This window comes from Erinaceus europaeus, chromosome 15, assembly GCF_950295315.1.
Source record: "Erinaceus europaeus chromosome 15, mEriEur2.1, whole genome shotgun sequence".
Taxonomy (NCBI): domain Eukaryota; kingdom Metazoa; phylum Chordata; class Mammalia; order Eulipotyphla; family Erinaceidae; genus Erinaceus; species Erinaceus europaeus.
In genome coordinates this window covers 3,064,958-3,092,396 of record NC_080176.1, presented here as the reverse complement: position 1 = coordinate 3,092,396, position 27,439 = coordinate 3,064,958, and the positions used below count along the sequence as shown (strand labels likewise).

Genomic DNA, 27,439 nt, shown 5'->3' with positions numbered 1-27,439 from the left:
GTGGTTATCTGGTCTCTTGTGTAATAGTTTAAATAAACCTGTTGTGGTCCGTGAGGTAGAGTGCAGGACTTGCAAACATGAGGTTCCATGTTCCATGTGCCAGAGTGAGGGTCTGGTGCTCTCCCAGTAAACAATTAAATAAATATTGAATTTTAACTAAAGCATTTTAGCTCCTTTACTGAGATATGGCTGACATGTGAAAGCTATTCTCTGATGTATACATTTAGTGATTTTTGGATAGTAGTATACACTTATAAGGCCTTGACTACAACATGTATCTAAACATTGCATCTCCCCAAAGGCTCCCTTCTGTCTTCTTTCTTTATTATTTTTTTAATCCAGAATTTTTAACATAAGATCTACCTTGTTACCAAAATTTTACATATAAAATAGGGTTTTGGGCTGGCAAAATAGCTCACTTAGGTAGCAAGCAGTAAAGCAGGTCTGCAGGTGTCTTTCTCTCTCCCTCTTTACTTACTACATTATTATTATTATTATTATTATTATTATTATTATTATTATTAGCCTCTAGAGTTATTGCTGGGGGGCTTGGTGTCAACACTATAAATCAACTGCTCCTTGTGGCCACTTTTTCCATTTTATTGGATAGTACAGAGAGAAATTGAAAGAGGAGGGGAGATAGGGAAACAGTAAGATAGATATACCTACAGACCAGTTTCACTGCTTGTGAAGTGTCCCCCCTGCATGTGGGGAGCAGGGGCTCGAACTGGGATCCTTGCACTTAGTAATACATGCACTTAACCAGCTGCACTGCTGTTAGCCCCCTCTTCATCTTTATCTCTCCGCCCCCCTCTCAATTTCTCTCTTCTCTATCAAATAAAAAAGAAAAAAATAAATAAATATGGCTGCCTGGAATGGTGCATTTGTCCTGCAAGCACCAGACCCCAGTGATAACTCTGGTGGCAAGAGAAAGAAAGAAAGAAAGAAAGAAAGAAAGAAAGAAAGAAAGAAAGAGAAAGGAAGAAAGAGACAAAGAAAGAAAAAAGTAAGTACGTGTTGGGCAAGGGGTGGGAATTAGATTGGAGGAAGCTGGAAGAGCAGGGCTCTAAGCCAGAGGGCAAGGTGGAGGGCAGGAGGGAACCAGGAGGGACAGTCCTGGGGCACGAGGCTGCTTCTGAGGAGGCAGACCATCAGGAGCTGAGGCTGTTGGCCAGGCAGGTCCGTCCTCCGAAATGCTTCTCTAGCCATTTCCCAGCATGCTCTAGGTGGGCTGGAAGGATAGCAGGTCCTCTGGCGAGCCACCCTGCATATGTGACCTGGGGCTGGGGTCAGGCTCCATGGGAAAGACCAGGGCATCTGAGTTGTGGCCCTCCTGACCCCTGCATCAGAGAAGCTCTAACCCCCACTTCAGGGAGCAGCTGGAATCCTGCTGTCTGTCTTCACCCCTCTGGCCCCAGCAGGAGGGGAGCCCTGGGCCACAGCAGCTCACCCAGATCAGCAAGCCAGGATCTACACAACCCACTGGCAGGGTGCACTGTCTGATGTCACAAGCAAGTAACAAGTACTCAATAATTATTAATCTTCTCCATTCTTTCCTCTGCATCCTCGACTTAATTAAGACACATCATTGTTGAAGCAATGAATAAGCAATTGAGAGAGAGAGAGAGAGAGAGAGAGAGAGAGAGAGAGAGAGAGAGAACTTGAAAAGAACAGGCCATGTGGAAAAACCTGCAGGCAGGGTAGCAGCAAGGAGAAGCAAAAGCAGGAGAAATGATTCTTCTCCTGCAGAATTGGCAAAGAAGCAGGTGGAGGAGGAGGTAGAGGAACAGGTAGAGGAAGAAGAGGAAAAACACTTCAGAGCCTGTTCTGTCCTCTGAGGCTGGCAGGAGCTCAGCCTAGGTTAGCCTCTGGGGGCAAGTGTGGCAGTGGGACCCCTCAGCCAGCCTCAGAGGCCTCTGCTACTCCTTTGGAGGAGTTGTCCTCAGGGAGCACCTAGGATGTGCTCAAACCCAACCAGGGAGCTTTTGCACAGACTGAGCTTTGCTCACCGTGGCCTTGTTCATAACCAAGACAGTTCCAGTAGCTGGGAAAAGGCAACAAATGACGGTCTGGCCCCCAAATGGAAAGCCTGCAGCCCCAGATCCTGTTTGTGAGCCTGCTTGGCAGACACTCTCATTGACACGGGCTGAGGAAAGATATTTCTGACTTCGAATGAAAAACCCTGCTCCCTGCCAAGCGGGTGGCCATCCTTGTATAAAAATGCGCTTCCATAAATAAAGTGGGAAGGGGGAAGGGGAAGGGTTCTCTGGGGTTTTGTGGTGCAGTGGGTGCTGCCAGTGAGCTTCTTCTTCCCTCCCTTTCCCATGTATTCTGAGCAGGCCGTCTGCACCATCTTAAGGAAAAAAAAAACTGTGATGTTAAAACAGAGGGTGGGTGGTTGGAAGAAAGTGGAGCAGAACCAGAACTGTGCCAGTCAGGAGGGCGTGGGCGTCTGGCTGGGTTAAAAGTGCAGCAGCTTGTAGCAGCCTTCCCTCCTTCTGTTTTGTCATTTGAAGCATCTTGAGTTGTAGAGCAAAGCCCCCAGACCTCAGTGGGCTCTGGGTAGCTGCGGCCTCTTTAGAATGTGTCATGTCTGGAGGTCTCTCTCTCTCTCCTTTGTCTTTGCCTGAATCTGCTGAAGTTAGGGTGACTCACTCTCAGCTCCAGGGCTCAGCACTGGTGAGAGTGAGTGGAGTGAGGAGTGAGTGAGTGGAGTGTCTTCCCTGGAGCTGGGAAGACAGCTGGGACCCCCAGGTCCTGGGGGGAGGGGAGAGAGCCAGGTTTGAGTCTCCAGGAAAGCCCAGGGCAGAGGCCCTGGGGTATGTGGGGCATCTATCTTCCTTGCTCCTTGGATTTTTTTATGCATAAATGACTGCGGTGGAACATAATTGCGTTTCATTTTTATTTTTAAAAGTTGCTGCCAAGGCAATCTATGCGTTCTGAAGTCAGCACAAATCAGAGAATGTGGACTCCAAGGGAGTGTTGGTAATGTCTGGGTTTGGAAAGTGACTTTCCCCCTAAGATCGGCAGGTCAAGGGACTATGAGTCTCTGCTGAGCTTTGGAGCTAGCAGTTCACACACCCAAGGCCTCCTTTCACTCTACCCTCCTTGCCAAGAGCACCTCTGCCCAAACTCCACAGAATCACCTCCTCCCACCAGCTTCTGGATCTTACTCTTCTCATTTCTGCCTCTGCCTGATATCTGTGTCTCTGCTCAGCAGAATGCATGCAGCTGGAGGCCACTCACTGACCTCCCCGCCCCCATGAGTGCACAGTAGGTCCTCAGACACATGGCTCTGAATGTGTTCCTGAGAAAGCTGTGAGTCTCTTGCAAGGAAGAAGATGATGCAGGCAGGAAGATGTGATTGCCTTTGGCCTCTAAACCCTTCAGAGTCTCCAGTTGTGTTGATTGTCCCTGAGGAATGTGCCCTGCTTAAAAAAAAAAAATGAAAAAAACCAGTGGTGTCTGTAAGGGGTCAGCTACTTTGCCAGGAGGGACAAAGAGGGAGAACACTGTTGAAACTCTAAGCTGGTTTCCAACCTCCTGTTGGACTGGACTTCCCAGTTATCTTTTTTTCCTTCCTTCCTTCCTTCCTTCCTTCCTTCCTTCCTTCCTTCCTTCCCTCTTCTTTATAAATTCATTTATGTATTTTCCTTTCTTTTTATTTGAAAGAACAGAAAAAAACTGACAGGGATGGAGAGAGAGAGAGAGAGAGAGAGAGAGAGAGAGAGAGAGAGACTTTTAGTTCTGCCTCACTGATCATAAAGCCTGCCCCTGCTGGTGGGAACAGGAGGCTGGAATGTGGGTCCGTGCACATGGCGATGTATGCACTCAACCAGGTATGCCACTGCCCAACCCTCATTCTTTCTTTTTAAAATGTATTTTGACTGAAGACAGACACAGAGAGAGCAACAGCAGAGCACCACTCAGCGATGGCATAAGGATTGAGTCTATGCTATCTGTAGCAAGTGGCACTGGGGATTGAGCCAAGAGCTCAGGGGCCTCAGGCCTGCAGGCCCTGTGCTCCGACACACTGAGCCATCTCCTGGTCCTGCTGGTCTGGTCTTCTTTCTGTCTGGTTGCTATCCTTTCCTCCAGCTCCAGCTCATTCACCTTGACCTCTCCACACACACACTGTCAATGTCTCCTTCTAGTGCCACCTGTACTTCTGGCAGCTAAGAAGCCCTCTCCACTGCAGTGCCCCTCTTCCTGCAGGCTGCAGCTTGCATATCTGCTCTTGGTGCCACTGCTGGTGACTGTGGTTAAGCTGCTGGAGTGCTGGTCTCCATCAGCCGCACAGCCCACCATGCAGAGAGGGGCTGCACAGCCGGGAGCGGCCTCCTCTCTGCCTGGACTCAGACTCTTTCCTGACTCCAGAAGAGAAGGGTACGATTTCTGCTTGCAGCCATGGGGTCCCTAGGAGGGGGAACAGTCTCCCCACAGTGAGCTGTGGATGGGGTGTTGCCTGGACTCCCTCTGTGGGCCTACAACCCTGAGGAGACAAGCATGAGAGTGGACGTGGGTGGTGGGGTTCTGTAGTGCTTGGTGTGTGGGAGTGGGTGGTGAGAATGTGGGGATCCTGTGGACAAGGTAGAGTGGAGCCCAGGGCTCAGGTCCAGGGCCCCCGACAGACAGATACACGCTGAGCTAGAGTGTCCTGCCCCCCACCCTGCATGGCCACCCCACACTCACACACACACACACACACACACACACACACACACACACACACACACACACCACCACTACCACCACCACCACCACCACCACCACCACCACCACCAGCTTCCCATGTCCCCCCCAAGGATCCAGGGCACCCTCAGGGCCCTCCTTGTGCTATTTGTAGGGTGATTCTCTCCCTGACTTCTAAAAAGGCAGCAATGAAGTTTTCCATTTGAAAGGGGAAGCCTGTTTACTGTAATTAGATGTTTAAAGACCCTCATTAGCCTTCTTCACTGGACTCACACTCAGCAGTGTGGAAATCAGAGGCTTTCAGCTCCACACTGCCTCCCCCTTACTCAGCGTCCTTGGTCCTCTTCTTCGTGTTCCATTTGTCCTGGTGCTCAGTCCCTCAGTCTTATGCTGTTCTCATGACCTCACCAAGTCCCATTAGCTTCCCTCTGTCCAGTCAGACCACCCTGCAGCGTGGATGTCCCGCTCACGCAGCCATGCAATTATCCTGAGATAGCCCTTCTCCCTTTGCAAGAGTAGACGGCATTTAGATAAGCATTCTCTCCAAAGAAACTCAGTCCTCACTTGTCCATAGTGTGTGTGCCTGGTGCAGCCTGGGTGCTGGCGTGTAGGGTGCACCTCTCACCTCTGTGCACCCTCCTGGGACTCTCGGGAGGCTGAGCTGCAATGAGGTCAGGAGATGGGGTCGTGGCGGGGCGGGGGGGTTGTGCACCATTGATTTAATGAAGAGAACTGAAATGTGCGCCAAGCCAGGCTTGCTAAGATCCTTGTGTTTCTGAAGAAACAACTGTTAACATTTCCTAGGGAGTGACCCCCACCTGGACCCACATGCCTTTCTGTAAAGACCCTTCAGAACCAGTTCCCTTCCTTGCATCCTCCCCGGCATCACCGGGAAGGGAAGCCAGGTTTCAAGTGCAAAATACAAGGTGTTGCGGTACCCTTGGCCTAAATGAAGCGCCAGCATGGAGCCTGTTGCAAGTCTGTCCCAGGAGGTTGCCTTTACTTGGCAGCAGCACCGCTTTGCTCCAGGGTCTGTGGGCTTCTCTGCATGGTGGAATCTGCCTGCTGTGGAGGAAGCGGCAGCCTCTGCACCCGGCCCACTAGGGCACGCAGAGTCGGGGTTCAGGTGGTCAAATGGAGTCACTCTCGGCAGGATGATGGGGATAAGATGCCCGGGAGAGGACAGGATCACACTGACCACCTCGAAGGTGGTTTTCAGCCTATTGTGCTCAAGTGCTTTCCATTTTCCGAGGGATAAAAAGTTAGAACAGCCAGGGATGGGAGATGGATCCCATGGGGGCGTCTCCAGCCCCATTAAGGAGTCTCAAATAGCATGTCAGCAGAAAGCCTCCTTGTAGAGCTTATAAATGACTATAAGATTAAAAAAAGAAAGATTAGAGTCAATTAAGTACAGAAGAGGCAGGGAGCCGAAGAGAGGTGAGGGGCTGCATTCTAAGTCTGACCTTTTCTGCAGGAAACACCTTGCTGAGGTGTTAGGGTTTAATTGTCTTTCTCCGCCCACCCCACCCCCATCCCCAAATTCATAGGTTGAAGTCCTAACTCGGTAGGTGATCTTATTTGGAATTGTGGCCTATCAGAGGCAATCAAGTCAAATGAGGCTATCTTGTAAGGTGGGTGTCCTTAAAGAAAGGACAGTTTGGAGAGCAGGAGACAGTTCACCCAGGAGAACTTTTCACACGCGGGGTTCAAATGCTGGCACCCCGTAGGAACAGTGTGAGCAGCAATGGGTGGTGATCTGCACGGGTGGCGGAGCTGTCTGTGAGTCTGTGGTCTCTCTCCTCTCTGCCAGCCCCTATGTAAAGACGGGGGGGGGGGGAAGGCTGAAGGCCCCACAGGCTGCTCAGCAGTGGTGCTGTTTATGTGCAATGCTCTGGGTTTATTTTCTAGCACTGCATAGAAAAGGAAAGAAAGAAGGAAGGAAGGAAGGAAAGAGGGAGGGAGGGAGGGAAAGGGAGGGATGGTTCTGGACAACATTTTCAGTGGGAAGACTACATGATGACATAGGAGAAATGGCAAACTTATGGGACAGGCTTGGGAGAATTTCCTCCCAGCTAGCACCATGACCTTGGACTTTCAGCCTCTGGAATCAAGAGACAACGCACTCCAGTGGTTAATAGCCCCCCTCCCTGGCAGGGCACTTAGTTATGGCCGTCCTGGCGGCACATGGATACAGAATGCAAAGTGCAAGGCTGTCTAGGAGGAAGATCGGGTTGTGAGTCTGAGTCCTGAGTATTTGTTCTCCTCTGGCTAAGGGAGAGATTACAGAGGATTGAGGCTGAAAGAAGCCAGAACACCAGCAGCATCTGAAATGGAATCAGCTGCTGTGGAAGCAGGGTTTCTCCGCCTGCTCAGAGCTCCCTTGTGGAAGGGTGGCAGGGGTAGCAGGCATCCACTGTAAGTGGCCAGGCTGGTGCGGCCTTTCCTCAGAACTGTGTAGACAGACTGCAAAGTCAAACTCCCATCTGTTGATCTTTCTATCTTTCTTTTTTTTCTTTTGTGCCTCCAGGGTTATCACTGAGGCTAGGTGCCTGCACCATGAATCCACTGAACCTGGAGGCCATTCTTCCTATTTTGTTGCCCTCATTGTTGCCCTTGTTGTTGTTGTTATTGTTGTTGTTCTTATTGCTGCTGTTGTTGCATAGGACAGAGAGAAATCAAGAGATGGGGAAGACAGGGGGGAGAGAGAAAAGATAGACACCTGCAGACCTGTTTCACTGTGATAAGACTTCCCTGCAGGTGGGGAGCCAGGGGCTCAAACTGGGATCCTCATGCCCTGCTGGTCTTTGGGCTTTGTGCCATGTGCACTTAACCTGCTGTGCTACTACCCAGCCCCCATTACTTTATTTTTATGAGAAAGAGTCCAGAGTACTGTTCTGCCCTGGCACATGCATGGCAGAGCTGGAGACTGAAGCTGAGCATCAAGGTTGCAGGCCCTGTGCTCTCATGCTGAGCTGTCTCCCTGGCTATGTCTGAAACATAAGGCAAGTACCCAGCCCCCCCTCCAGCCCTTTCAACAAAGGTCAGTTTTGGAACCTCCCTGGCTTCTCTCTATGCAGAGGTCACCACATCCACCTGGCATACCCCACAAGGTGGTAGAGAGCAACAGTTAAGGGAGTGGGCAGTGGCTCATTGGTTAAGCGCACATAGTACTAAGGACAAGGACCTAGCCGGGTTCAAGCCCCCAGCCCCACCACCTACAGAGAGGATGCTTCACAAGTGGCGAAACAAGCCTGCAGGTATCTGTCTTTCTCTCTCCCTTTCTATTTCCCCCTCCTCTCTCAGATTCTCTCTGCTCTACCCAATAAAATGGGGGGAGGGCAGAAAACAGCCACTGGGAGCAATGAAATCATAGTGGTGGCACCAAGCCCTAGTGATAACCCTGGATGGGGGGTTTAAGTGAGTGAGCGTCATTCCATATCTACTTAGAAGAGGGCCTGTGGCCCTCAGGATCCAAGGACAATGCCTTTCCTAATCACCAGAGGATCTGAATGGCATTTCAAGAACTCTAAGTTGGTGGGATAGCTCAGCAGGTAGAGGGACTGCCTTTCCATGGATGCTGCCAGTTGTAAGCCCTGGCACCACATGAGGAGTATACAGTGGCACTGGGGAAGACCTTTTATGGTCTGTGTGTCTGCCTCTGGAAAAGTTGACCTAGAGGGTTGAAGCCCTGGTAATGGCAGAAAACAATTTCCTGTGTTTCCTCAACCAAGTGCCACTCAGTGTCAGAAAATCTGCACTTTCCTGGTGTGTGTGGCTTGATCCCTGAGTGGTGGTGTGGACAAAAGGACAGAGTCCACATACTCAAATCAGCTGCCAGTAAGTCACAGTGCTTCTATTTTTCTTCCTAAAATCATTTAAAAATATTTGATTATTGATTATGAGAAGAAGGGGAGAGAGAGAGAGAGAGAGAGAGAGAGGAAGGAAGTGAGACCAAAACACTGCTGGCCTCAAGCAGTGCTGGAGATTGAACCTCCATGCTCAGGCCCCAGACTTGCAGCTGGTGTTCTGTCAGGCTGAGCTAGCTCCCTGGCCTGCTCACACTCTTTGTGAGGACCTTCTGAGCAGCTGGCAGAGGACAGAGAAATGCCGTCATTTCTCTCTCCTGCCACAGTTGCTCTTCAGCAGATCTGCTGTTCCCAAAACCTGTGACCTCGACTTTGCTGTCTGGTTCCCGGTTCTCCAGATCCAACATGAACCTAGGTCTTGAATCAGAGAGAAAAGCTGGGACTGGGAGGGTCCTATAGGAGAGCATCTGAGGCAAGCCAACCAGAATGTTCAGAAGGCTGGGTTGGAGAGGAAGAAAGCAAAAATAAGCTGAGAATACACACGTGTCTCTCATGCTTTGCCAGCTATAAAAATGTATTGCAAGCGGGGATGGGTGGTGGTGCACCCGATTGAGCGCACATGTTACAAGGTGCAAGGACCCGGGTTCAAGCCCCCACTCCCCACCTGCAAGGGCAAAGCTTTGTGAGTGGTGGAACAGGGCTGCAGGTGTCTCTCTGTCTCTCTTCCTCTTGATTTCTGGCTGTTTCTATCCCTAAATAAAAGGACAAGGACCGGTGTACGGATCCCAATTCGAGCCCCCGGCTCCCCACCTGCAGGGGAGTCACTTCACAAGCGGTGAAGCAGGTCTACAGGTGTCTGTCTTTCTCTCCCCCTCTCTGTCTTCCCCTCCTCTCTCCATTTCTCTCTGTCCTATCTAACAACAACAACAGCAATGGCAACAATAACAATAATGGCAACAACTAGAACAACAAAGTGGGAAAAATGGCCTCCAGGAGCAGTGGATTCATAGTGCAGGCATGGAGCCCCAGTGATAACCCTGGAGGCAAAAGACAGATAAATAAATAAATAAATAAATAAATAAATAAATAAATAAATAAAGACAATGATCACGACAAGCTGTAAAGATAAAGATAAAGATAAAGATAAAGCTGTAAAGATAAAGGTGTCATGCTTGGCCAGAGGTGGAATCTAAAAACAAGCCCAGTGCCCACTAATCCAGCTGGTTGTGTCCTCTGATCTGTCCAGCTGCAGGGCATGGACTCCACTTTGGGGTTCTGGAATACGAGGAGCTCCCACCCAGGGTCAGCTGTTCAGTGTGCTGGGAGAATGCTGAGATACTCTGTCTGTCCAGAAACTCGGGGGCTTCACAACCCAGGGTCTGCTGTTCAGTGTGCTGAGAGAATGCTGAGATACTCTGTCATTCCAGAAACTCGGGGGGCTTTACAACCCAGGGTCTGCTGTTCAGTGTGCTGGGATAATGCTGAGATACTCTGTCTGTCCAGAAACTCGGGGGCTTTACAACCCAGGGTCTGCTGTTCAGTGTGCTGGGATAATGCTGAGATACTCTGTCTGTCCAGAAACTCGGGGGGCTTTACAACCCAGGGTCTGCTGTTCAGTGTGCTGGGAGAATGCTGAGATACTCAGTCTGTCCAGAAACTCGGGGGCTTCACAACCCAGGGTCTGCTGTTCAGTGTGCTGGGAGAATGCTGAGATACTCAGTCTGTCCAGGAACTCGGGGGCTTCACAACCCAGGGTCTGCTTTTCAGTGTGCTGGGAGAATGCTGAGATACTCTGTCTGTCCAGAAACTCGGGGGCTTTACAACCCAGGGTCTGCTGTTCAGTGTGCTGGGAGAATGCTGAGATACTCTGTCTGTCCAGAAACTCGGGGGCTTTACAACCCAGGGTCTGCTGTTCAGTGTGCTGGGAGAATGCTGAGATACTCTGTCTGTCCAGAAACTCGGGGGCTTTACAAGTGAAAGCACAGTGCTGGCAATGTACAGATGAGAGAGGAGTTTCCTCCTGTTGGAAGCACAGGCGTGTGTGGGAAGAAGATGGATGGAGGGTGAGCATCTGGCAGGTCTCTTTCCTTTTCCTGGAGGTGCTGTCAGTTGACCTTGAGTCGCCCCTGTTTGTGTCCGGGCTCCTGGAAGGAGATCTCTCCATCACCTGGCCCAGCCTGCGGGGCAAAGAGCTGCTCTTCAAGAGCCCAATGAATCTTAATAAAAAATGGAAATGGCTTTCCCCCTTCATTTTAATTAACATTATGTCTACATTTCTGGGATAATGGATAATTAAGTGAGTTCCCTTGGCATTACAATGTTCTTGGAAATAATTTATGGTTTCGCTTCACTCTGGGAAGGCTGTTTGGGCTGGTGCTGAAGTTTTATCATAAATATTTCCAAGGAGCGTCTGCACGTCCCTGATTTGTATTCCCACGGCCGTGATACTGCACGCTGGGCAGAAAGCGTCTTATGTAATATCAGCTTGCCAGCCACGTTCCTGTTTTTTGCTTGCTTTGGGGGTGCAGAAGACTGCATTCTTTTAGCAGCAGGAGACAAAGGTCTAGGAAACTGTGCTGACCCTGTGAGGTGGTGACGAGAGACACTCTCTGTGACCTTCTGGAACTGGACTAGGCTGTGCTTCCTGCCCAGTAGGGAGGTAATAATAATAATAGTAACAATAACAGTATTTGATATTTACTAATATGTGGCTTGGTAGGGTACAAAACACACTGCCTGCTTTTTCCACATAGCCACACTGGCAGCTCATTTCTTGAACAGATTGCCCTTCACCAATAGTACTTGGCCCCCAGCTATTACTGCTGGAACACACCACCCACATTATCTTTATCCCCACAATTCAGTGGGTCAGCAGTCTCCATATCAAGGCTGTGTTCCTTCTGGAGGCTCTAGGGTGAAGAGATTCCCTTATTCTCTGCGTGCAGAGACACCTGCAGTCCTTGGCTTGTGGACCTTCCCTCATCTTCAAGGTCAGCAGTAGAGCCTCTGCAGTTGTCCCTGGTTCCAAGCCTCCTGCCAGCTTCTTATAAAGGCTCTGTAATGACATGGGCTCACCCAGTCAGGCAGGATAATGTCAACCTCTCAAGACTCGCAGCTCAATCATGTCTGCAAAGTCCCTTTCACCCATCACCCAGATGTCCTGGTGAGGTTTTTGCTTGGAGGTTCAGGTAACTGCCCTGAAGTTGACTGATCCGGGGAAAATTCCACTTTGTCAGTTACTCCTATAACTCAACTTTAAGCTGTTGACTTAAGTTTCTGAGTCTCTATAATTTTATCTTTGAAAGGTGAGAACTGCTAATATCATCCTAATAGGGGTTATACAAATTCAGTGAGGTGATAATGTAAAGTACTTAGTACAGAGGGAGATACATAATAAAACTCCAGATTTTCGGTGCTACTTCTTGGTTTTTTTTTTTTTTTTTTTAATTTGGTGCAATGGTACATCCTCTCTTCCCTACTTAACTCCTCTGAAAGAAAAAAAAAATATCCCTGAGGTTAAAAAAAGTAATCCAGAGATGATGAGAACTGTGCATCTAAGTAGCAGTCCCCTTCATTTCTCTAATGTAAAAGTTCAGAACCCAGAGCCAGGACCCAAACTCTTACTGTTGTTCTGAGACGGATGCTCAGTTCACCTTTCTCCACATGCCTTCTCCTCCATGAGCTCAAGGGACAGCAGGTCTGTAGGTGTGTTGCTGGGGGTGTGAAGGTAAATGGAGATGACCTTTTGCTGAGAACCCCCAGTCATCACTGTGCTCTAAGACCTGAACTTAAAGATGTTACCATGACAGCATTGCCCCTTCCAGGTCTCCAAAGGACAGGCTCTCTACTTGGCTGGCTTCCTTTCCAGCTGCTCTCCACCTGGTCCTCAGCCTGACAGCTTTCAGCTCCCTGCCATCCTGCAGAGTTGTTCCAGGGAAGCAATCACACCCTCCTCAGGGAGCATAGGGCCACCTCCCCCTCATGTCAGGACATAGCCTGCTATCCTGGCCCTGCTCTCTACTCAGCATGCATCTCCATGGGACCTAGAGAGGCAAGCTGTCTTAGCTCCCCTGGGCTGTGGCTGCATGTGGCCAATAAGCTCTGTTGATCCCATCTGTCCACTGTCAAGTGTCTGTGTTATTCCACCAGCTCATGCCATGTGGGGAACCTCTCTCCTTCCTTCACCAATGGGGTGAATGGACCATGAGAATCCTTCTCTTGACTTCATGCCTTCTTGGTGCCTCAGTTCTTTCATCTCAAAGAGGGGGCCCTCCTTGGTGTGTTCCTCATATGATTCATAGGACAGTTAGACAAAGCACAAAGCACATGTGTGTGCATTTGCATCAACAGCCTTTGCCTTCACTCATTCACTCAATGACTGTAGTAGGCACAGCAAAGAATGATTAGAAAAATCTAGACTTCTTTAAAAAAAAAATCTTTATATTTATGAGAGAGGCAGAGGGGATGCAGAGAATAAAAGAGCTGTGCTCAGCTCCTGCATGTGCTGGTGCTGGGGACTGAATCTGGGGTCTCTGGGGCCCCTGAGCGTGTAAGTCCAGTGCTCTAGGCTGCTTAACCATCACCCCAGTTGATAACTTTAGCTGACCATGCAGGCATAGAACAGCTGGGCATTAATGAGATTTCCACAGCAGGCTCAGGTTGAAATTGGAAATAAATAATGTGTTGATGTTTCCATTCTTCTTCTAGCATTTGCCCTTCTTCCGTAGTCAGTCAACAGCGTCAGGTTGAGCCTGATGTAAAGTTTCAAGACCTCCTTTGAATCTGGAGAGGAGGCAGTCGTTGACTATGTGGGTCATAGTCTGTCTGTAGCCGCAGGGGCAGTTCGGGTTGGATGTTTCCATAAAGGACAGCATCTCAACTCTCCCACTCCCAAGACAGTCCCTCTCTGTCCACCTCTACCAAGGACCCCCCCTTCCAAACTGCTCACTTTATCTTGATATTTACTTGAGCAAAGTTGAGGCATGTCCAGAGATGCTAAACTTGCAGACATGTGATCTACTTGCCTCTGCATCATTTCCACCCCAGCACAGAAGCGTTTCCGGGAGGTAGTCACCCAAGCTGTAGCTGGGTCACACAATTCCACTCTCCACAGAGAGAGGCATTGCTCTCCAGCCGCATTCTGTTACCCTATGTACTGAGCCATTCATCATATAGTGTGGGGCCCAGTCTCCATCTCACTGAAACCACAGACTCAGACACATCCATGCTCCCACCTACTCCTCCATCTCCACAGGCCCCTTCTTAAGAGAGAGGTACTTTCCTCTCCATCTCCCTGGGCTCACTATACATTCCATTTGAAATACATTCCTCTGATAAAGCCCACTGTGCTGTGCCAGGGTTGTAGCACTGGGAGCAAAAGAGTGGTGTGAGCCTGGGTGCTGTTTCAGGAGACTACCATATCTGAATTCAAATCCAAACACGTCCTCTCTCCTTACCTGTGACTTTGGGCCATTATTTATTTACTTTTTTTTTTATCTTTATTGCATAGAGACAGCTAAAAATTGAGAGGGAAAGGGGAGTGAGAGAGAGAGCTGCAGCACTGCTTCACCACTTGCAAACCTTTCCCCCTCCAGGTAGGGACTGCGGGCTCAAATCTTGGGTCCTTGTACATTGTAACATGTGCACTCAACCAGGTGCACCACCACCCAGCCCTTCATTTTTTTTTTTTTTAACTAAACTTGATTTTGGTCTCATTTGTAAAACAAATGGCAATGAGAATAGTATGGAATTCAGACAGTTGTTAAGATGAATGTGAGATAAAATGTGCTTAGATAGGCATTGGATATTTGCAGGTATCTTAACTATCATTAAAGGTTGTTGTTTTCAAACATTATTTTTACTCTTAGCTATCCCCTCTTGATTCCTTCTGGGTAGAGGGAAGGATAGTGAGGATGAGATGAGTATTATTCATGCATTCACATGTTCATTTATTTAACACTGATATTATGTGCCTTGCCAGGCATTTGGGAGACAAAGAAATTAAGATGAATAAGACAGCTCTGTCTGCCTTCCAAGTGTTGAACTGATGTGATGACAGGTTTAAGTTTTCACAGATGAGATAGACGGATTCCTGTGCTACTTCCTATCCTGTCCTGCAGTCTGACATGTTCTCCAAAGGCCCACATCTTCCAGAATTCTACCTCAAATTGGCCTGAATGCAATACTAACAGACAGCTCCTGATAAAGGCCTCCAGAGTCAGCGTCAGCAGGCCTGGCTGAAGTTCAGGTTACCCACTTAACCTTGAGCAAATCACTTTTTGTTCTTTCCTCCTTAAAGCCAGGAATCATGCTCTCTGTGGTCTACCATGCAGGCAGAGTCTCTTGCAATGTATCCAGAAAGTATTTTGTTAATTCCAAAGTGACAATCCAACGTGAGAAGCAGAACACTGTCTCTGGGTCCCTCTGGGACAAGTGGAGAATGTGTGATAAAGCAAGTTAGAGACCTGCAGGGTATTTCTGTCTCTCTCTGTTAAACTTGCATTTGGCAACTTTTAAAGCCCTCATCCTTGATTCTAAAACTAGGTCCTAAGGGAACCTGTGAGACAAGCTGTCAAATGATAATGAAAAGTTAGATAAATTTGGGTAAGCTAAGAGGTGGCTGCCTCGCTGATTTTTTTTCTTAAACCTAATAAAGGGGAGAGGGTGGTGAGACAGTGAATTTTAGTGGGGGAAATGAAATCTTGTGGCCTTAATCCTGCAAAAAACAAAACAAAACATCTCCCAAACCTGTCCCTGTCTGTTTCTTGTGGTTCTAGAACCTTAGAGCAGTAGTTTCTCAGTGAAGCAGGTATTAAAGGACGGGGCAGGGCTGGGCAGGGCGGTTCTTCTCTCCACATCTTAGCAGCTGTGCCCATTACATGCTGACAGCAACCCAACTCAGTCACTGGGACAGCCCCAGATGCCCACAAGTGTTTCTGGTTATCCTCCAGGGAAGAGCTCAGAAAACTCTGTGAAGATCCAGGTAGCAAATGTGCTGGGCTTTGCTAAGGCCGCTGGATGTCTGCAGGAGCATTGTGATGTTGAGGCATCTGTAGAAATGCAGACAGGTGGAAGCGCACCTGGCTGAGCGCACACATTACAACGCACAAGAACCCGGGTTCAAGCCCCCGCTCCTCACCTGCAGGGGGAAAGCTTCATGAGGGTGAAGCAGCTGAGTGGTAAAGCAGAGTTGCAGGTGTTGTTCTGCCTCGTTCCTTCTCTATCTCCCTACCTCTCTCTGTCTCTATCTAATAAAAACAAACACAAACAAACAGGTGGGCCATCTATATCCTACACCGTTTTACAACCACAGCTGGTGGGGCTCTGACTTGGAGGACACTCTCTAATGGCAAAGGACAGAGATTTTCTAGGGGCAGGGAAATGCCCAGTATGGAAGCTGAGAGGTGGGGATACAGGTAGCATCTTGTCAGAAACTTACTCAGCTGTATCTTTGAGATCTGTTGTAGTATTCTATTGCATCTGTTCTGCACTTGCTATCTGTAAATGATACCTCCATAAAAATGGAAGTCTGGGGGGCCAGGCAGTAACACACGGGTTAAGCACACATGGCTCAAAGCACAAGGACCGACATAAGGATCCCCACCTGCAGGAGGGTCCACTTCATAGTCAGTGAAGCAGGTCTGCAGGTGTATATCTTTCTCTCCCCCTCTCCGTGTTCTCCTCTTCTCGCAATTTCTCTCTGCACTACCCAACAATAATGATAGCAGTAACAGCAATAATAATAACAACAATGATAAACAAGAGCAACAAAAGGGAAAAAATAGCCTCCAGGAGCAATGGATTCATAGTGCAGGCACTGAGCCCCTGCAATAACCCTGGAGGCAAAAAAAGAGGGAAGTCCGTGGGGGCTTGTAATTTAATGTGTTGACTTCACTGGGGCAGGGATGGCCCCCAATTCCTGGTTAAGCACTATTTCTAGGTGTGTCTGAAAGTGTTCTCTTAAGTGAAGTTAATCCTTGCACCCCTGGTCTAGAAAGATTGCTTTCCTCATGTGGTGGGTGTCTTTCCATCTTCTGGGGTTGGTGAAAAGAGTAACAGACAAAGATACTTGCAAAGAGCAAGTACAAAGGTACTTGTTTTTTTTCTCCTGCCTTGCTGTTGAGCTGGGGCAGCTCTTCTCTTGGTCCCAGACTAGAACTACCATCACTGCCTCCCCTAGGTCTGCACATATGCACTGAAACAGACCACTGACTTCCCTGAATCTCTAGGTGGCAGAAGACAAGTTGTTGGCCTGCTCACCTCCACAATCAGATTAGCCACCAGCCTGATCTATTCATCAGCCATCCTTATCTGCTCATGTACAACACATCTGCAAACACACTATACCTACAGATGTGGTACAAGCAGATGCACACAGAAAACATCAAACTTCTCTAGATAACCATGACTTGAAGGAGAACTGAAATAAGAGCCTACATTTTGGCATGTCCTCCTCCTGGCTATGAGGGAGCTATCACACTCTGATTACCACTGCCAAACAGAAGAGACAACTCAGTCCTCTGTCCAGTTTTCTCCTTACACAAAAGGGAATTTCAGTACAATTTCCTACAAGGGTGTTCTCCAACACACACACACACACACACACACACACACACACACACACACACACTCCCACCCTCTTCTACTCATATGCGGCTCTACCTCTAGTGGGATCCTGCCTTTCTGCCCTCCTGGACCGCACCCACCTGGCCCAGTGCCTTGCACACAGCAGGTTCTCAGTTCATGTCTGTTGAATGGATAGATAAAGGATTTATTGGTTCCAATAGAGTTGCAACAACTTACTCATCTCTATATTTTCATGTATGTCATCTTACCTGACAACTTTGGGGTTGTCATTTGAGAAGCGTTTTCATTAATTTGGTTAGTCAAAAATAATGTTTTACTTTTTAATTTGCATGTATTCAACTATTACTAAGAAATTATTTTCTCTCCAAGAAAGGTGAGCTGAAAGTTAAGGAAAAGGAAGGCTTCAGATGAATCCTCCTTATTGCATTCACTTGCATATTAAACAACCTCAGAAGTTCTAAATTATGTGCTACATCTTCAGGATTTGGGGTGCATGAGACAGTCCCCTTCCCGAAGTCAAAAAGGAAGTCAGCTGTGTAAGTAGTTGGTAACCAGAAAGGACAACGTGGCATCAGAAAGGAAAGACAAAGTGCTCTGATATGTTCTGGACAAGACACTTCAGGTGTACTCATACTGAGGCCGAAGCTGGCTCCAGGATTTCTTGTATCTATCCACAAGGATAAAAGGGGCTGAGGCCTGACCCTCTCATTTCTCTGCTATCATCTTGCCCCCCCCCCGGGATGAAATCCCACCCTCTAGGCAAGCCCCAAACCTGGACATCATCTTTAATGATGCTCCTCACTCGCCTGGCTGGGCAGATTCACTGCATCCCATTTCACGTTTGACTAGCTTCATGTCAAACTCTTAATGAGGTGACAGTGCAGAATTGGCATTTGGTCCCTACTGGGAGTGGTGGGAGGGAAGGAGTGGGTTGGGGTCAGAAAGGTAGGGTGAACAAGAGGAATTCTCCTGCATTCTCTTTGTGAAGACTTGTAATGGCCACACAGGATCCTCCATTGGGCCAGCTCAGCTGTCTGGGAGTCTGCTCCTTCAGGATCCTCCACTGGGCCAGCTCAGCTGTCTGGGAGTCTGCTCCTTCAGGGTCTAGCTCTAATGAGCATCGACTGCCACATCTCCAGATTCAAAGGAGGTCTCAAAACTTTACATCAGGCTCAACCTGACGCTGTTGACTGGCTACGGAAGAAGGGCAAATGCTAGAAGAAGAAGAAGGGAGTTCTCTGGTGCTTCAAGAAGCTTCTCACTGTGAATTAGATATATGACCAGTGACCTTTCATGATGGTTTTCCAAACAAGGAGTTTTTGCCTAGGGCGTAGTCCTCTCTCCACATGGGTCAGCAGCATAGGAAGGCTCTGAGATTGCTGACGGACTCAGCTTACATTTACCCATGAGAAGAGGCACATTTATAGAGCTAACTTCTGTCTTCTCAAAGACTGTGGAACTTAGGTGAAAAGACAGGAGACACAAAAGAGGAAATACAGACACCTAAGTAATTAGGACATAGTTCCAAAGATAAATCAGATGCAGGAGAGCTTCCCAGAGGTCGTAAGAGAGCTCAATCACACAGGGTGGGGTGTGGGAAGATGGACCAGCAGAGAGGGCAGCTCAGGGAAGATCGGGGGGGTGGTGACACCACTAGCAAAGGCACAGGTGGAGTGAGCCTTGGGCAATCAGGGTTGAATGACGATAACTTTCTGAGGATGTTGGGTGGAAGGAGTGTGTGTCGGGAGCTAGCAAAATGGTTAGAAAGGAGGTGCAGGTGTTACGGGACATTCTAGCTCAATGAAGGAAGGCCGATGTCCTGTGGTAGCTGGGCTTTTGGGACAGAGTCAGGCACTTACTAGAGAGGTGGCCTAGACTCAGTTCCAAGACGATCTGAGTTCTGAAGACAGAAAAGTGGGGAAAGACAACACATTACTTGAGTCTGTATGGGGCTGATCTGATGGTGGACTTGTAGGGCCGGTAGGAAAATTGCTGTCAGCCCCTTTCCTCATGTAGAGAGTCAACTGCTCCAAACATGATCCCAGATAGTAGCCTCTGATTATCCTGGAGCCCACTTCTGGGTCTCCCTTGTATACCAAGAACCAGGTCTGCTCCAGATGGAAATATGAATGATGGGGGCCAGATGGTGGCACACCTAGTTGAGCACACATGCTACCATGTGCAAGGATCCAGGTTTCACCTCTCAGTTAACCTCTCAGTTCCCATCGGGAGGAGTGAAATTTCATGAGTGGTGGAGCAGCGCTGCAGGTGTCTCTGTTTCTCTACATCTGTCTCTCTCCCCTTTCAATTTCCCTCTGTCCTTTCAAAATAAAAAAAAAATAGCTGATGGAGTATGTCAACCCTTCTTTTCACAACCAGGCTTTAATTTTGATTTGCCATTCCCATTACATGTATACATTTAAGTTAAAGATCCTTAATAGAACAAAACCCTCTCTGTTTCTGGTTATTGCTATTTTAAAAGTCTATTTTGTTTTGGTTATCTGTGTTCCACATAGGAATGAAGCATACAATAGAAATAATCTGCTTCTGAGTCCATATATAGCAAACCTATAGTCAACATCTTACTCAATGGTGAAAAACTGGAAGCATTTCTCATTAGATCAGGTACTAGACAGGGCTGCCCACTATCACCATTACTATTCAATACAGTGTTGGAAGATATGCCATAGCAATCAGGCAAGAGGAAGGAATTAAAGGGACACAGATTGGAAGGAAAGAAGTCAAATTCTCCCTATTTGCAGATGATATGATAGTATACACAGGAAAAAAAAAACCTAAAGAATCCAGCAGGAAGCTCTTAGAAATTATCAGGAAATGTAGTAAGCTGTCAGGCTATAAAATTTACCTACAAAAGTCAGTTGCATTCCTCTATGCAAATACTAAGTTAGCAGAAGAAGTTAATCCCTTTTACTACAGCAACAAAAACAATAAAATATCTAGGAATAAATCTAACAAAAGAAATGAAAGACATGTATACTGAAAATTATGAGTCACTGTTCAAGGAAATAGGAAATGATACAAAGAAGTTGAAAGATACCCCATGTTCATGGGCTGGAAGAATTAACATCATCAAAATGAATATATTACCCAGGGCCATATACAGATTTAATGCTATCCCCATCAAGATCCCAGCTAATTTTTTAGGTGAATAGAACAAATGCTACAAATGTGTCTCTGGAACCAGAAAAGACCTAGAATTGTGAAAACTATCTTGAGAAGAAAGAACAGAACTGGAGGCATCACACTCCCAGTTCTCAAATTATATTATAGGGCCACTGTAATCAAAACTGCTTGGTACTAGAACATAAATAGACACACTGGCCAGTGGAATAGAACTGAGAGTCTAGAAATATTTTCCCACATTTACGGACATCTAATCTTTGACAAAGGTGCCCAGACTATTAAATGGGGGAAGAAGAGTCTCTTCAACAAGTGGTGTTGGAAAAATTGGGTTGAAATCTGCAGAAGCATAAAACTTAACCACTATATTTCACCAAATACAAATGTAAATTCCAAACTAATCAAGGACTTGGATGTTAGACCAGAAACCTTCAAATACTCAGAGGAAAATATTGGCAGAACTCCTTTCCATCTAAATTTTAAAGACATCTTCTATGATATAAATCAATCACAAAGAAGACTAAAACAAAAATAAACTAATGGGGCACCAAATTTAAAAGCTTCTGCACAACAAAAGAAACCACCACCTAAACAAAGAGACCTCTTACAGAATAGATCTGTATATGCCATATATCAGGCAAGAGGCTAATAACCAAAATACATGAAGAGCTCACCAAACTGATAAGAAAGCCCATCCAAAAATGAGGAGAGGCTATGAACAGAATATTCATCACAGAAGAGATCCAAAAGGCCAACATACATATGAAAAAATGTTCCAAGAAATAATTCACTTCTTTTTTCACTGAGTATCATCATCACCTCCGGTTTCATCCATTTTGTCCTGAACGATACAATGCCCTCTCTCCTCAGGGTAAAGTAGTATTTCATTGAGTACATGTCCCCTAACTTCACTTCTCTGTCATATGTTGATGGGTGTTTAGGTTGACTCTATATTTTGGCTACTATGAATAGAGTAGCTCTGAACAAAGGGGCACAGCTATCCTTTCAAATTAGCTTTTTCATGTCCTTCAGATAAGAATCATTTGGCATTTCCACTTACATTTTTAAAGACAGTTCATATGGAAGAAAGCCAGTTTTGAAAAGAACACTTGTGTCCCACACAAGAGCAAGGAAAAGTTTTATTTACTGAAGTGCCAACTTCATTAGTGTGACACACGCACACGCACACGCACACGCACACACACACACACACGTCAGTGTTATCAATAAGAATCAAATGCTTCTTGTCTCAGCATCTACCGCCCAAGTGATAAGAAAAATTTTAAAGAAAAGGTCAGAGTTCAGAAGCAGTTCAGACCCATGACCTCCCATCTTACCTCACCCCACCCCTATGGATAGAAACTTTCCTGTGCCCCAGAAATATAGGTGTCCCAACCCACCCACCAGCAGAGATCTGTGGTCCCACTTCCTGCTGCTTCTCAGGTGATGAACACACAGCTCACTTTGATAAAAAGTATGCAGGTTGCAGAGTCCTTGATGTCAGTCCTTCCTTGCTCGTGGCCTCTCCCTCCTCCTTGCACATCCCAGAATGGGAAGGCAAGTCTGTGTAAAGAGGATTCATCAAAATCTCTAATTAAATACATGGCAGCTGGTGAATTAAGGCATTTGTCTTTGCTCTGCCATCCTATAATACCTGTTAATCCTGAGAGTCCAAAGTATGAATTCATTATAATTTTGAAGTGCCCAGGGAGCCGGTAGCACTGAGGAGGGAGGGATAGGAAGGAGAGGCTCTGAATGCTGACACTGGCTGCTTGTGAGAAAGGGCCTTGGACCACTTTCTTTAGAAGGCACCTTAGTGAGTTGACAAGCCTGCATGTCTGTGTGTCTCTGTAGGAGGGAGTGTGTGAGTTCACAGGCCTGTGTAGGTACAGCCATAGATCCTTGCCTGCTATGCAGAGCTTAGTATGTGCTCTTGATTAGCTTGATATTTTCCCCTTCCATTTTTTAATATTTTTAAGGATGTGTGTCTACATAGTCAACTCCTTCTTTTACCAATAGGAAGGTAGGATCTCTGAGAATTTAAGCCATCTTTCCAAAGACCTCTGCAGAGTTCTACTAAAACCAGGCTGACTGGACCCCAGGGCCTCTTCTCTGAGTTCAGGCCATTCTTCCTGAACTCACAATGTGCCCACCCTTGGATTTAATAGGATATGACTCTTAGATTTCTGGTTAGGGATTGGATGAGAGGCGCAAACTCAGCTTGGCTAAGGTTTGCTCCTGTAAATGATTGCACTGCCTCTCAGGGGCTGAAAGCAGATACAGTGTATTTATCCCTTGTGTGCTGCATGGCTGTGGAGTGGGCATTCTGTCTCTGTGGTCATCTGGGACCCAATCTCCTGCATGCTGTGACCTCTCCCTCATCACTGTCTGCCTCCAAACGACAGAAGGGTCAGGGTCTTTTGTGGAGTGGCCATATGCACTCCCCCACCCCTGTCCAGTTTCAGTTACTGGGTCAGGCCCTGCTTCAAGGGAACTGAGACTAATGGAGCCTGGCTTTGTCCCCAGGGGGAGAGGAAGGTGTGGTATCAGGATTAAGGAGAGGCTTGGAAGGAGGGGGTGCAGAGACTGCATGGAGAAGGAAGGGACTGGGCCAGAATGTCTTATCCTCTAGCAATGGTGAGCTAGATCTTAAAAAAGAAAAATGTTGATGATAGCAAAGCAAAATGGTCCACACTGTGAAAGATGCAAATGTGAGGTGAGAAGATCAGTGCTATTTGTGTTGTTAGGGCTCAGGATCAGACCCTTAATCCCTGGGGGGGGGGGATTCCTTCCCATCCCTGACTCACCTCCCCTGGAGGTGCAGGCAGTGTACCTGTGAAGACAGGGAGACTGGTGCACCGTGTGGGTGTGAAGCAGGTTGAAGCAGCTCTGCTTTCCTGTGTGCAGCAGGGATTGTTCCAGATTATCTTTAGGTGTTTCTGGAACTCCATGCTTCCCTGGGCACACTTGTCCTGGGTCTTCCTCTCAGAGTGTCACATGCCGGGTCAGCTAAGTCATCCACCCCTGCATGCTTAAGTGCTTGCTCAGCTCCGTCTCCTATGGCATGTTTCATTTTCTATTGCCTTGAAAATATTTCTCTTCTGGGTATTTATACGGAGAATATAAAAACACTAATTCAAAGAGACATATGCACCCTTGAGCTCACTGTAGCAGTATTCACAATATCCAAGAGTTGGAAACAACTTAAGTGTCCATCAACGGATGAGTGGATAAAGAAGATGTATATATACACAATAGAATACAAGTCAGTTATTTAAAAAATGCAGACAATGAAATCTGAAATCTTAGCATTTGCGACAAGATGGATGGGCCTTGAGGATATTATGCTAAGTCAAAAGGAGAAGACAAATGTTACAAGATTTCACTCACATGTAGAAGATAAAGAAAACAAATGAACAGACAAAGCAAAGCAAACGCTTAGTCTCTAAGAATAAAACAGTGACTACTGAAGGAAAAAACACAAAGGCTGGGTAAGAGGAGTGAACTGTAGAGTGGAGGACAGACCGCTTTTGATAGCCAGAATCATCTGTCACTGTAGGACTATAGTCATGTACACCTGAAATCTCTACAGTGTCACAGACCAAGGTTACATCAGCGACAGTCGACACATGTGTACACACGCAGCCTCACAGGATTGAAATGATCAGCAGAATAGCATTCATAATATGTTGGTGCCAGGGAGTGGAACACTTACTAAAGTGCACGTTCCCATGTTTGAGGAACTGGCATCAACCCCCTGAGCCAGGTGCAGGGGGGAGGCTTCAAGAGAAATGGGATAATGCTGCGGATGTCTCTCTCTTCTTTCATCTCTCCTTATGCTTTGTCTCAATCAGAGAAAAAAAGAAAGGGCTGGGCAGTGGTGCACCTGGTTAAATGCACATAGTACTGTGCACAAGTATCTGGGTTCAAGCCCCTGGCTCCCCACCTGCAGCAAGGACATTTCACAAGCAGTGAATAAGCAAGTCTGCAGGTATCTATTTTTCTCTCTCCCTGACCTTTTAAAGCAATTGTATTTATTTATTAATGAGAGAAGAAGGAGAAGGAGAAGGAGAAGGAGAAGGAGAAGGAGAAGGAGAAGGAGAAGGAGGAGAAAGAGAAGAACCACTAGATATCTTTCTGGTATGTGTGCTGGCAGGGATTGAACTCAAGACCTCATGCTTGAGAACCCAACACTGAATCCACTACACCACCTCCTGGACCACTCTCTTTTCCCCCTTTCCCTCTCAATTTCTCTCTGTCCTATTGAATAAAAAAATTAATTTTTTTAAAAAAGGAAAAAAATGGACTCTAGGACTGGCGAATGCCTTGTGCTGGCACTGTGTCCCAGTGACTGGAGGCAAATATATGTGTATATGTGTATATATGTGTGTATATGTGTGTATGTGTGTATGTGTGTATATGTGTGTATGTGTGTGTATGTGTGTGTATGTGTGTATATGTGTGTATGTGTGTATATGTGTGTATGTGTGTATGTGTGTATATGTGTGTATGTGTGTATATGTGTGTATGTGTGTATATGTGGTCTGTGTATATGTGTGTATATGTGTATATGTGTGTATATGTGGGGTGTGTGTGTGTGTGTGGAGAGAGAGAGAGAGAGAGAGAGAGAGAGAGAGAAAAGAAAAATAGTGCCTACAAGGGTCAGTGGAGTTATCCTGCAGGCACTGAGCCCCAGCAATAATTTTGGTGGCAAATCACCATCATCATCATCACCATCACCATCATTTATTGAGTGGTAACTCGCAGGAGGCACTGTACTAGACCTTTACATGCAGAGTCTCTCTCTCTCTCTCTTTTACATAAGAAAATAATATATATTTTTAATTTTTAAATGTACTTATTAGATAGAGACAGAGAGAAATTGAGAAGGAAGGGAGAGGTAGAGAGAGAGGGAGAGAGACAGAGAGACACCTGCAGCCCTGCTTCACCACTTGGGAAACTTTTCCCTGGAGGTGGAGGCCAAGGGCTTGAATCCGGGTCCTTGCGCACCACAGTGTGTGTGCTTTACCAGGTGAGCCACCACCTGGCCACAGTGTGTGTGCTTTACCAGGTGAGCCACCACCTGGCCACAGTGTGTGTGCTTTACCAGGTGAGCCACCACCTGGCCACAGTGTGTGTGCTTTACCAGGTGAGCCACCACCTGGCCACAGTGTGTGTGCTTTACCAGGTGAGCCACCACCTGGCCACAGTGTGTGTGCTTTACCAGGTGAGCCACCACCTGGCCCCTATTTTTAAATCTTATTACATTTATTTATTTGCCACCAGAGTCATCACTGGGGCTCAGTGCCTGAACAATTCCACTGGCCCCAGCAGCTTTTTTTTTCTTTCCTCTAGATGAAAGGTAAGAGATCTAGAGAGATAGAGCAGAGGAGAGAAAAGGGTGAAACACCGGAGAGGAACGGTATCACAGCGCTGCTCTCCTGTTTGCACATCCTCCCTAATGCAGGTGCTCACATGTGGAGGTCCAGGGTGTGAACCCCTGTCCTCACACCTGGCAATGTGTTTGCTCCACCAGTTGACCCACCTGCCGGCCCCTCAACACAGTGATGATTTCTGTTCTGGCCCTTTTGATCCTTTTCCAAGGTCCTTTGAAGCCCCTAGAAAGACAGCACCACGGTCATGCACACTTGACATCTTCTAAATCTAAGGCTATGATAAGCACTTGCAGGAAAGTCCCCTCTCCTCTCACAATTCCTCTCAATTGGGCTGACCTCACTTTGCTCTAACTTTACCATTCAGCCCCCAGAAGCCTCGCTGTGTGGCCCAGCAGTGCTGAAAATTTCCCCGGAGCCCTCTTCCCAGGACACAGACTTTTCTGTCTCCCTGTCTGGCCTCACAGAGTCAGCTTAACCATGTTTGTTTCTGTCTTTTCTTGTTTTGTCAACATGATTTTGAGTGGGAAATGCAAACCTGAGCCTTGATTAGACATCTCCCCTGGTACAGAGTTACCGTGATTTTCAATTCAGCACATTGGCTTGATGAGGTGCTGGGGCACCACCTGATACAGAGAGATCCTGGAAGCCCCTTGGGTCCCTGGATGGGTCCTGAGAGAAGTGCAAGTGCAGAAGAGTTGACTTTCTGCGGAGTGAAGAGTAGTCCTGCCCTCCACCCAGCACCTGCTGGTTACTCTCTCCTCAAGACAGTGCTCTGGGTGCAAATGTCACTAGGGACTTGACAAACTGCCAGAGATTCTAGGGGGACCAAGAGAAGTCTGGAACATAGGTGAAATATGAAACTGTATATAAGAGAATTCTCTCTCTCTTCATTTCTGGGGAAACAGGAATCAATAATCCATCCCTGATCCTCACTCAAACAGCATAAACTGGATGAACTGTTTTACCTTCTTTATTTGTATGTGAAGGCGTATAGCTCCAGGGTCTTGACCAAACCTCTTCTCTGGAGTTTATTTTTGAATATCACACACACATACTCTCTCTCTCTCTCTCTCTCTCTCTCTCTCTCTCTCTCACACACACACACACACACACACACACACACACTCTCCTTGGATCATCATTGAAGGGAATGATCTTTACAATTATCACCCTTTACATCCATTCCAAGCATGCATGTAATATGGAACATATGACTTAGCTCCCCAAACTTGATTTGTCTATGAATGAAAGTAGTAGAAATGTCTACCTTATGGAGCCAAGGTAAGCACTGCATGACAATGTGGTAGCAGGGGAGGTGGCTTGGCAGGTAGAGTGCTGAGCTTGGATGTGTGAATTTCCATGTTTTATTTTATTTTTTATTTATAAAATGGAAACACTGGCAAGACCATAGGATAAGAGGGGCACAATTCCATACAGTTTCCATCACCAGAACTCCATATCCCATTCCTTCCCCTGATAGCTTTCCTATTCTTTAACCCTCTGGGAGCATGGACCCAGTGTCATTATGGGGTGCAGAAGGTGGTAGTTCTGGCTTCTGTAATTGCTTCCTTGATGAACAAGGGCGTTGGCAAGTTGATCCGTACTCTCAGCCTTTCTCTCTCTTTCCCTAGTGTGGCAGGGCTCTGGGGAAGTGGGGCTCCAGGACATATTGGTGAGGCCATTCACCCTGGGAAGTCTGGTTGGCATCTGGAACCTAGTGGCAGAGTAATGAAGCTGATGGGTTGACATTACACACCTGAATGCATTCATGTCTCTGGATGTAGTCTGAAGTGAAACATGCTGAGGTGGTACTGGTTG

General features: G+C 47.1%; 1 protein-coding gene and 1 long non-coding RNA gene across 10 annotated transcripts in view; one reads left to right on the top strand and one right to left on the bottom strand.

Moving 5' to 3' along the window:
- The window catches only part of RBFOX1 (RNA binding fox-1 homolog 1), a 1,765,566-nt gene that overhangs the window by 336,317 nt on the left and 1,401,810 nt on the right, over positions 1 to 27,439 (top strand). The window lies entirely within an intron of this gene.
- LOC107522440 (uncharacterized) lies at positions 5,045 to 26,286 on the bottom strand. Its single transcript, XR_009544866.1, has 3 exons — positions 26,157 to 26,286; positions 25,771 to 25,843; positions 5,045 to 6,063 (listed from the first exon to the last, which is right to left on the bottom strand). It is a non-coding gene; the product is annotated as an uncharacterized LOC107522440 (long non-coding RNA).